Genomic DNA, 10056 nt, shown 5'->3' with positions numbered 1-10056 from the left:
TGTCGGAGCCCGTGCGGGTCCAACACAGATTCCCTACCCTGGCTGAAACGGAGTCGCGAGGAATAAAACCGACACAGCTTACACGGTCATCCTGGAAAAGGCCAGAATCACTCTTTATTCTCGGAACATCTTATATACCCCTCAACTGAGTGGGAGAAACACATTAGGCTGTCTCCTAGGCAACCAGGTGCCTGGGCTTAGGTCATGTCCGCATCTAGCAGTCAGGTAGGCCATGAATTAGCATCGCTATAAGACATCCTCCAAATTATTACAAAGGAAGGGAAGCACTGAACCTCTAAACCATTAAGTCATCAGCTTCGGTCAACATCTCTTTTCAGGTACTCTACATTTTAACAAAAGAAACTAGGAGCACCACATCCTGGCTTTTGTTAAGAAAGAGACAGCTTGTCTGCAGAGCTATGTGACTAGCTCAGACCGGGCTAATGGCTACTGTGCCAAATCGAAATATGGGCCCACAAACCAAAAAAAAAAAAAAAAAAAAAAAGACTATTTTGGGCCTCAATTTCTTTGCTTGTTTTAACTCGCATGTCCCACACATTAAAGGACAAGTGGGACAAACTTCTCAAAACAGAACAATGTCAATTTGGAAACCCTCCAATGTTGGGGAATAGTATTTTGAGGTTTATTGCTTTTGTTTACCCTGCATTTGTTTAACTCTGCGAAGCTGTGTTACTTTGCTTGTCTAATACAGCTGAACGGCCAATAGTGAGGCAGGAGCAAGGATAGCCAAAAGAGTAAAACATCACACAACCCTCCAAGGTGTACATGATCTTGTAAGAGCCTCCTACCCTCCATCTCACAAATGGGGCCTGGGAAGGGCCTAGAATGACTGAGTTGCTGGGGAGGGCAACAGAGGTTTGCCTTCCCTTTGCTGCTGCCCACCTGGCCTGCCGGGAGTGTTTGTAGCTGCTGCAGGACATGGGACAAGGTGCCTGCCTTTGGAACTCCTGGCCAGGTTACTGCCAGCTTTGCCCTGAGAAGGCCTGGAAAACACCCGTGCCTAAGGGCCTGTGAGTCATCTGGGTGTAGACACTGTGGCGATCCATTGTTGCAACATAAAGAGCTAACAGAGTCCAGACAAATAAGACTGGATTTTAGAACATGGATTTCCTCTTAACCTTTTAATACTTTTATTTTATGTGTATGGGTGTTTTGCCTGCATGTATGTACATCTGTGCACAGTGCCTGTGCGGTGCCCATAGAGGCCAGAAAGGGGCATCAGATTGCCTGGGACTGGAGCTCCGCATGGTAGCGAGTTCCTGTGTCCTCTAGAAGAGCAGCCTGTGCTCTAACCACGGAGCCTGCTCTCCAGCACTGAAACACTTGGCATAGATGTGTACTAATGAAACAGGTTGTTCTAACAACTGGGTGGGTCAGCAGCATGCAGAGCGAATGTAGCCCCCACGCCCACCCCCACTTTTGAGGGATCTGAGGGCTCACGCACAGGCAGGGCATGAAACGTGATTTTTGAAGGTCCATGACCAGGAAGTGACTGAGAATTTACCTCCCTCTCAGTGGGTCTCCAAACCTCCTGTCTTTTCCACTTTAACAACTGTTGCTCTTGACCTTCTACCTGCACAGAACTTTGCCGACAGAGGTCCCGTCCATCTTCCTTCCCCAGACAGGGAGTATTAGTTTAGAACTGAAATCTGTGTAGTCTGCTGCAATAAAGCATCAGATGTCTGACAGGCAGGTGGGCTAGCTCCTGGCCACCACACACAAGCCTCCTGACCTCAATTGTTTTCCTCACAGTTCCAAAGCATTTCCTTCAGGCAGGGACTCTTTAAGAGTGTAGTCCCCTTGAGCTTTGACATGGCTGGTGGGCTAAGATACTTTCCACCCTGTCTGGTAACCAGAGTCTGAGTCCCAGGAACCATGTTGCTGAAGTAGAGAACTGACTTCACACACATACTGAATAAGGGTAATTTTAAAAAAGAACATATCTCCTGGTAAGTGGACCACACTCCAGTGAAAGGCCTCACATCTAAAAATATATGAGCAGTGTCAGGAGCCATTTTCCAGGAATGATGGCGGGGACCATTGTCCTGGGGATGTTTGCGGAGAGCCCCACACCCCAACTGTTTGTTGGCAGAGCCCACCCCACACCCAACTATCTTGAGAGCTATCTGTTAGCAGAACCCGACCCACATTCCAACTATCTAGAGAACTGTTTGTGGTTGGAATCACAAAAGGAATGATTCCGCTTGCATAGAGAACACTAGGTGTGTCGACTCGTGACCTCCTGACCGAGGACTCGCGACCTACTGACCGACGACTTGTGACCAAGTGTTGACTCGTGACCATTGCTGCAAGATCCCTTCCTGCCCTCGCCATGCCCCTGCCCCCATCCCAAGCCAAATTCCTCTTTCAAGGGCTATATAAGCCACAACCATTACGCTAGTAAACTGAGACCTTGACAAGAACTCTGCTTGGTCTCCTTCCTCTTTCCCGCCCATGTCTTTTCAGATAGTGCCTCTTTGGGACCCTGGAATAACTGACCTGCCAGGCGGGTTACAACCCTAGAATAACTAACCCGCTGGGCAGTTACAAAGCAGTGCAAATTTGGACTGGTGATTAAAAATACCAAGAGGAGGTGAAGTTGTGTGGGGAGGCGGAGGGTAGAGATAGGAGGTGAGGGGGTGAATATGGCACATTTATTGTACAAAATTATGAAAGATCGAACAGAAAAGAACTAATATGGTAAAACTAAGAAAAAGAAGTTAGCTAAGAAAAAAATGTTAGCTGAAAACACAAACAAATTGTTGACAGCGGTTTCTGTCCCACCTGGTCGGGCAGCCATTCAGTTCCAAAGGAACACCCAGAAGTCTACATTAATTATAAACTGGTTGACTTATTAGCGCAGGCTTTTTGTTAACTAATTCTTACATCTTAAATTAACCCATAATTCTTGTCCCAAGCTCAGGCAGGAAGTAGAGGTGGGGCGACCAGGCAGGAAGTAGAGGCAGAATGACAAGAACAGAATTCTGGGAAGAGGAAAGAGTCAGTCTGCAGTAGTCACCCAGACACAGAGGAAGCAAGATGAGAATGCCTTGCTGATAAAAGGTACTGAGCCACGTGACTAACACAGAAAGAATTAAGGGTTAACGTAGGATATAAGAGTTAATAAGAAGCCTGAGCTATTAGGCCAACTAGTTTTAATTAATGTAAGCCTCCATGTATTTCTTTGGGACTGAATGGCTGTGGGACTGGGCAGGATAGAAACTTCCATTAACTAAATGGCACCAATGTGGACGACTGCATCCACATAAAACCTGAGAGAGCTTGGGAAGGAATTCTAGACACAAAAGAGCAGAGTTAAGCACAGCTTCTTGGTAGGAGCATTTTCTTGGGCGTGCTCTGTTTGCAAGAGGCAATCATGTCTCATGTAGGAGAGGATGCATGACTCAGCTTTAGCTGCAAAACCCTTGCAGCACTTTTAAGAGTACCCATCAGCAAATGCTTATATAGTGTCTATGAATAGCAGACAGATGAGACCGGGAGGTTTTACATCAGCTGATGGATTTTTTCTTTATTCAGTTTTTGAGATAGGGTCTCACAATGTAGTCTTGGCTGTCCTGGGACTCACTCCATAGACCAGCTTGGCCTCAAACTCACAGAGATCCGCATGCCTCTTCCTCCTGAGTGCTGGAATTAAGTGTGCACCAACTCACCTAGCTTCTATAATCTGATCTTATTTATTTATGATTTTTTTGAGACTGGGTTTCTCTGTTTAACCCTTATAACCTGGCTATCAAGCACTTCTTCTACAGGCTGGGGATGTAGTTACCTTCCCTTCCAGAAGACACCAGTTTGGTTTCCAGGACTGACATGGGGTTTCTCCAGTTGCATGTCACTCTAATTCTAGGGGACTCAAAACTTTTCGGCCTCTAAAGGCATCTGCACACAAACAGTGCACATAAACTCGGACAGGTATACAAACAAACACATAAAATTTTTTAAAAAGCCATTTCCAGCTAGGTGTGGTGACTCACACCTGCAGTCACAGAACTTGGGAGTAGGAGACAAGAGGATTGCTATAGATTTAAGGCCAGCTGGGGATAAAGACAGAGAGAGACTGTCCCAAAAACAGAGCCCCTTTTGGGTGTACATGTGTGTGTAGTATTTTTATTTGTTTTTTTTATGCCACACCAATATTATTAGACTATGCTTAGACGTCATTTCCTGAAATAAGCTGAAGAGGGCCTGTGCTTGAGGGTGTGAGTCACCAGGAAGCGGCCTGCTGAGAAGGCAGGGGGCTGCTGGTATGAGAGCTAGTTAAGTCTTGCTTAACACCCAATAGGGCTCAGGTCAGTCAGCTGAGCCAGCTGCAGAGGCCTGTGGGAGACACAGGGACTGATGTCTCCATCACTACGATAGCGATCAGTCTGGACGGTGTTTACACCCTGGGATTCTGGGCGTTCGGAGACTGGAAGAGTAGGTTCAGAGAGCTTCTGTGACGTCTGAAGTTGGACTGAGGAGTGATCCAGTCTTCACAAGCAGGTGACATTCCACGTTCCACAGTGAACAGGGGTGGGATGTTCCCACAGGGATGTGAACTGGTCTTTGGGGAGAAGGAAGACTAGACGTGAAAGAGGACAGAGAGACGAGCAAGAGTAACTCCCCGGAGAACACAGGGGCCTGAGGAGGAGAGGGGAGAAGGCCTGGCAGCCCCAGGCACAGCACACACTGGGGAAGGGGCTTTGTTGAACACGTGCACAGTGAGCACAACCCAGTGTACCCTCGGGGAGAACCGGATCCGATGCCTTCTCAGCCTTCCCGTAGGCTGTGAGAGACAGGGACAGCTTTCCAGTAAAACTGCTCAGATCCTGAAAGCTCTCGGAAGGAATTAAGGGAGTGGAGCAGAACAGGTACCACTCACCAAGGCGCCTGGTTAAGAGTGACCAAGGAGTCCCACTGCCTAGCTTCACAGCCCAACCTTGTCACTTACTGTGTGAAGTTGTTTTCCTGTTTTAATGTCTTCTAGTTCTTTCCCGGTGAAGGTGGAATAATGACAGGTCTAACGGCTGAGGTAGCGATGAAACTACTCATGTAAGGTACCGACAATTGAAGGTGAAAATAATAGCCTTAGAAATCGTGACGGTGGCAAGCCAGACAGCAGTCATGCACTTGTTTCAGGAACGGGAGAGTAGACGAGGAGGAGGTGGGGAGAGAATGTCCTAGAAGCTTCAGGCCTAGAGGAATCTGAGGAGGAAATGACTGCAGTTACTCTCTGGGGCCTCGTCAACCCAGGCTGGTTCTTCCAAACCTGCCGCCAACTCTGGGAGTTCCGGTCCTCACCCCAGCGGGCCCAGGGGATCCCATCTGAGGCTGGGCCCTAACTGGCCATGAAATGGTTTTGTGTCTCAGTCAGCATTCTACACTGGCTCTCACATGAGCCCACTTTTCCCAACTCTTTCTCATGGTGGTGGAAGTATCACCATTTCCCCAAGAACACACATGACTTAATCACATGGACTAATTCTTTCTCCTTCCTCAACCTCACATCCCACATGGGCCCCATGCTGAGCTTCCTCCACCAACAGAATCTCCCAAGTCCACCCCTCCCTTCCCTTCCTCCAGCTTCTCTAAACCCTCAGCCTCCTCTGTATCCTGTCCATCCCGTTCCAGTTAAATCTCCCTACCCAGAGTTCTCACAGTTTTTTGACTTTGACCCACAGTAAGAAATAGACTAGAAAGCCAGGCAGTAGTGGCACAAGCCTTTAATCCCAGTGCTTGGGAGGCAGTCACAGGCAGATCTCTGGGTTGGAGGCCAGCCTGGTCTACAGATCAAGTTCTAGGACAGCCAGGGCTACATAGAAAAAAATAAAACTGAAAAGAAATAGACTATATCTTACTTTACAACCCAACACACACACACACACACACACACACACACTTATGTACAGATAAACGGCACTCTAATAGTTAGAAATCTGTGGCTGTCCTTCTGCCCTTGTTGGGTTTTTGTGAACTTGACACAAGCTGGAATTATCACAGAAGAGGAAGCTTCATTGAGAAAATGCTTCCATCTCAACTGCCTGTAGACAAATCTGTAGATCATTTCTTGGTTAGTGATTGATGTGGAAGGGCCGAGCCCACTGTGGGTGGTGTCACCCCTAAACTTGTTGTCCTGGGGTGTATATGAAAGCAAGCTGAGCAAGCCATGGAGAACAAGCCAATAAGCAGCCCTCTTCCATGGCCTCTGCCTGCCTCAGCTCCTGCCTCCGGGCTCCTGCCCTGATTTCCTGCCTTGTCTTCCCTTGATGCACTGTAACCCGGGAGATGTAAGCCAAATAAATTCTTTCCTCCCCAACTCGCTGTAATGATCTTTCTCAAAGCAATGGAGAAGTCACTAAGACAGTTATCTACTCAGTTAGCTTTGCAACCTAAACGGGTCATAGGCCGCGACCTGCAGACACCACCCCTAGACAGGTCTGAGTGTTTCACAGTGAAGGCTTGCAGCCACCCCAGCTGGAGATTAGCTCAAGTCATTTCACCCAGCATCACAGGGTAACCCCGTTTCTCCTCCCTGGCACCAGCTACGCCTGTTAGCCTCTTTGAACTCTAGCCTGAAAGGCAGTATAGACTATGAAACTTTTCCCCGAGGGACCCGTGAGACGGCTCTGTGGGTAGGAGCTACACAAGCCTGACGACCTGAGTCTGACACCCAGAACCCACGACTGAGGGCGAGAACCAGCTACAGCAAGTTATTCTCCACCCTCCACATTCCCATCGTGGCGCACATGCTACACGCACACATATACACATGCTATAATAATGACATCCTCGTTGTGGTGCACATGCTCCCATGCACACATATACATATGCTATAATAATGACATCCTCGTTGTGGTGCACATGCTCCCATGCACACATATACACATGCTATAATAATGACATCCTCATTGTGGTACACATGCTCCCATGCACACATATACACATGCTATAATAATGACATCCTCGTTGTGGTGCACATGCTCCCATGCACACATATACACATGCTATAATAATGACATCCTCGTTGTGGTGCACATGCTCCCATGCACACATATACACATGCTATAATAATGACATCCTCATTGCAGTACACATGCTCCCATGCACACATATACACATGCTATAATAATGACATCCTCGTTGTGGTACACACGCTCCCATGCACACATATACACATGCTATAATAATGACATCCTCGTTGTGGTACACATGCTACACGCACACATATACACATGCTATAATAATGACATCCTCGTTGTGGTACACATGCTCCCATGCACACATATACACATGCTATAATAATGACATCCTCGTTGTGATACACAAGCTCTCACATTCACACATATACACATGCTATAATAATGAGGTCTGTGGACACTAGCGAGGAAAATGAAAGGCAGAGAGTAAAGGTGAGCTGGTCTAGACCACAGCCAAGCCAGCTTCCTCAGGCCGAGATTTCACATTAACGCAGAGGCCACAGGGAACACATGGTTTCCAAGCAAGTGTGACCATTGAAAGTGAGGTCATGGCGGGCGATGATCAGAAGGACTTGCCTCATGGACTACATGGCCAGATTGAGGGGGGAGCTACAAAGGCCCCTGGCTCCTGCAGCCCTGCCTTACCGTCACCCTCTGTGGACATTCACGGGACACAGTCAAGAGTGGAAGACCAGTCCTTGTGGGGACGAGTAAGAGCAAAGCTTGCCGGTCGTGGTGGCACACGCCTTTGAACCCAGCACTCAGGACAGAGGCAGGTGGATCTCTGTGAGTTCGAGGGCAGCCTGGTCTACAGAGTGAGTTTTAGGATAGTCAGGGTTACACAGTGAAACCCTGTCTTAGAAAAAAAGAGCAAAGTTTAGCGGCTTAACCACAAACAGTCATTCTCTCTGGAAGTGGGAGTCTGAGCTATGGCCTCTTCCCCGTCCCAGAGTGGTGGGCCTGATTCCTGCCCACGAGGTCACTGGCAGCCAAAAGCATGGAGGGATAGTAAGGAACTTAGAGTGACACAGAGTTTCAGTCACCTAGGAATTATTGACGGATAGCGATGCCAACCCGCCAGAAAAGGCGGATATGCAAATGAGACTCAACGGAAGGAATACTAATTTACATTATTACCGCAAGAATGAAAAGATATTTTCCTATCAACTTCACTGAAAATTACATTTATTTATCATGGGGCGGGCTGCGTTGTAGCACAGCGAAGTTGTTGGTGTCAGAGGACGACTATCAGCATCTGGGTCTCTGCTCACACCGTCTGGGTCCTGAGGACCGAACTCAGGTTGGTAGACTTGGTGGCAAGCGCCTTTACCTGCTGAGCTCTCACTGGCCCCACCAGCCTCATCTTAATTAGAAAGATGCACTGACTCGGATAGAGTTGCTACCATTGTGGGTTGGTGGTGTAGCGGTTCTTGTTTGCCAGCTTGTTTGGCAAACAGCTGTGTAATTTTGCTTTCCCACAGACGGGTAGCTAAGGGAAAACAATTTAAACTGTTTTTAAGCCCTAGGGGTGAAACACAAACGGAAGGAGCTCTTTTCCGCCTCAGAGCTGATCACACTTGAGAAAGCGGACCTCAGAGCTACCTCAAGCTGTCTCTTGTCTTGTGTTCACTCAAAGAAGAAGAGAGAACGACGTGGGGTGGACGATGGCCGTCATTACTTGCCTTGGAAACACTCCATTACACACCTTCTCATGTGTATTTCCAAAAGAAATGACTGTTGACTGTGGTGGAACCCTAGGTAATTTCGTCATGACGAGACTGCCACTTTCTTCCCACACGCAGTAGGTCACCAGCTAAAACCTGACTTTCTCTACCCCCTGACTTTCAGGAACAACCACCCCTTCATGTCTGAGGAGGAATAAGGCCAGCTGGGCATGGCAGCCCACACTTGCAATCCCAGCCCTTCCGAGGCTGAGGCAGGATTACAAATTGGAGGCTAGCTAGTCCAGGCTACAGAGCAAGTCCCTGTCTCAACAAAACAAAACAGCCAAGTGGCCGCTTCAATCGCTTTATTTAGCATTCCATGCCTGACATTTTGCTAGAGATAAGGTTACCAAAGCATGCCAGCCTGAGCTGGTGCTAAGAACCTCACGAGGAAATGTGGAATCCTTTGCCAAGTAAGGGCTTAGGCATTCTGAGGAGAAACCCTCCTAGTTCCTCCTTCAGGTCTCCCGCCTCCTATCCCCTGTTCCCGGTTCTTCTCTCAGCACCATACTGTGGCTTTTCCTCCCAGCTTTGCATGTAAATGTCTACAAAGCAGAGGTTTACATTCCTAACCTTCTCAGTTAGGCCGCCCACCCACACCACAGTCCTGGGAAACACTCTCTCTGAATTGGTCTTTAGGATGTTTGCTAGACCCTCACAGCAGACCTGTTCTCTTCGGCCTCCATCTGGATTCTCGCTGTCTCTGGCATCATTTTCTCGTTTCTCCCTAGGTGGCCTAGGGGTACAGCCTCCATCTTCCACCCTCCTCTCCATTCTGGGAGGTGACGTCACCTTGAAGACTTCCTCGACATTCTTTTTTCGCTCCACTTGAAGTCTCCCCTGATCTTAGACCCTCATCTTCTCTTCAACTTTTCTTGGGCATGCCGTTGAGTTTCAGATCTGTGGAAACGAAAATCAAAATGATGGTTTTCCTTTCCATTCTTCTCCCCTTTACTGCAGTCGACCGCAGTGGGGACCCGAGTTGGAAGCCCCCATGATATATCTGTGACTACGCCGTCCCCTCTCACACAGGCATTCTTTCTGCCACATGCCACAGTCTGTTAGAGAGAGTTGACCTTGAGCTAAGTGTCCCAGTAAGGGATGGTGACTAGGTTTCGTCTACTGTGTCGCTTCTGCCTGAGTGATGGGTTAAGGATTCGGAGGCATCCTTCAGTCTCACAAGCCAACAGTGCTGTGACTGGCTGTGCTCCCACAGCGGAATGCATGCTGGGTTTCCGTTAGCCCAGCACCTTGTCTGGGGAGCAAATGGAGCTTCGTCCTTCCTGGTGTGGGTTGCAGTTGCCCTGGGCACTCTCTCAGCTAATAAGCACGTCCCA

This window comes from Chionomys nivalis, chromosome 12 (genome assembly GCF_950005125.1).
Source record: "Chionomys nivalis chromosome 12, mChiNiv1.1, whole genome shotgun sequence".
In the NCBI taxonomy this organism is placed as follows: domain Eukaryota; kingdom Metazoa; phylum Chordata; class Mammalia; order Rodentia; family Cricetidae; genus Chionomys; species Chionomys nivalis.
This window is presented reverse-complemented; position numbering follows the sequence as displayed.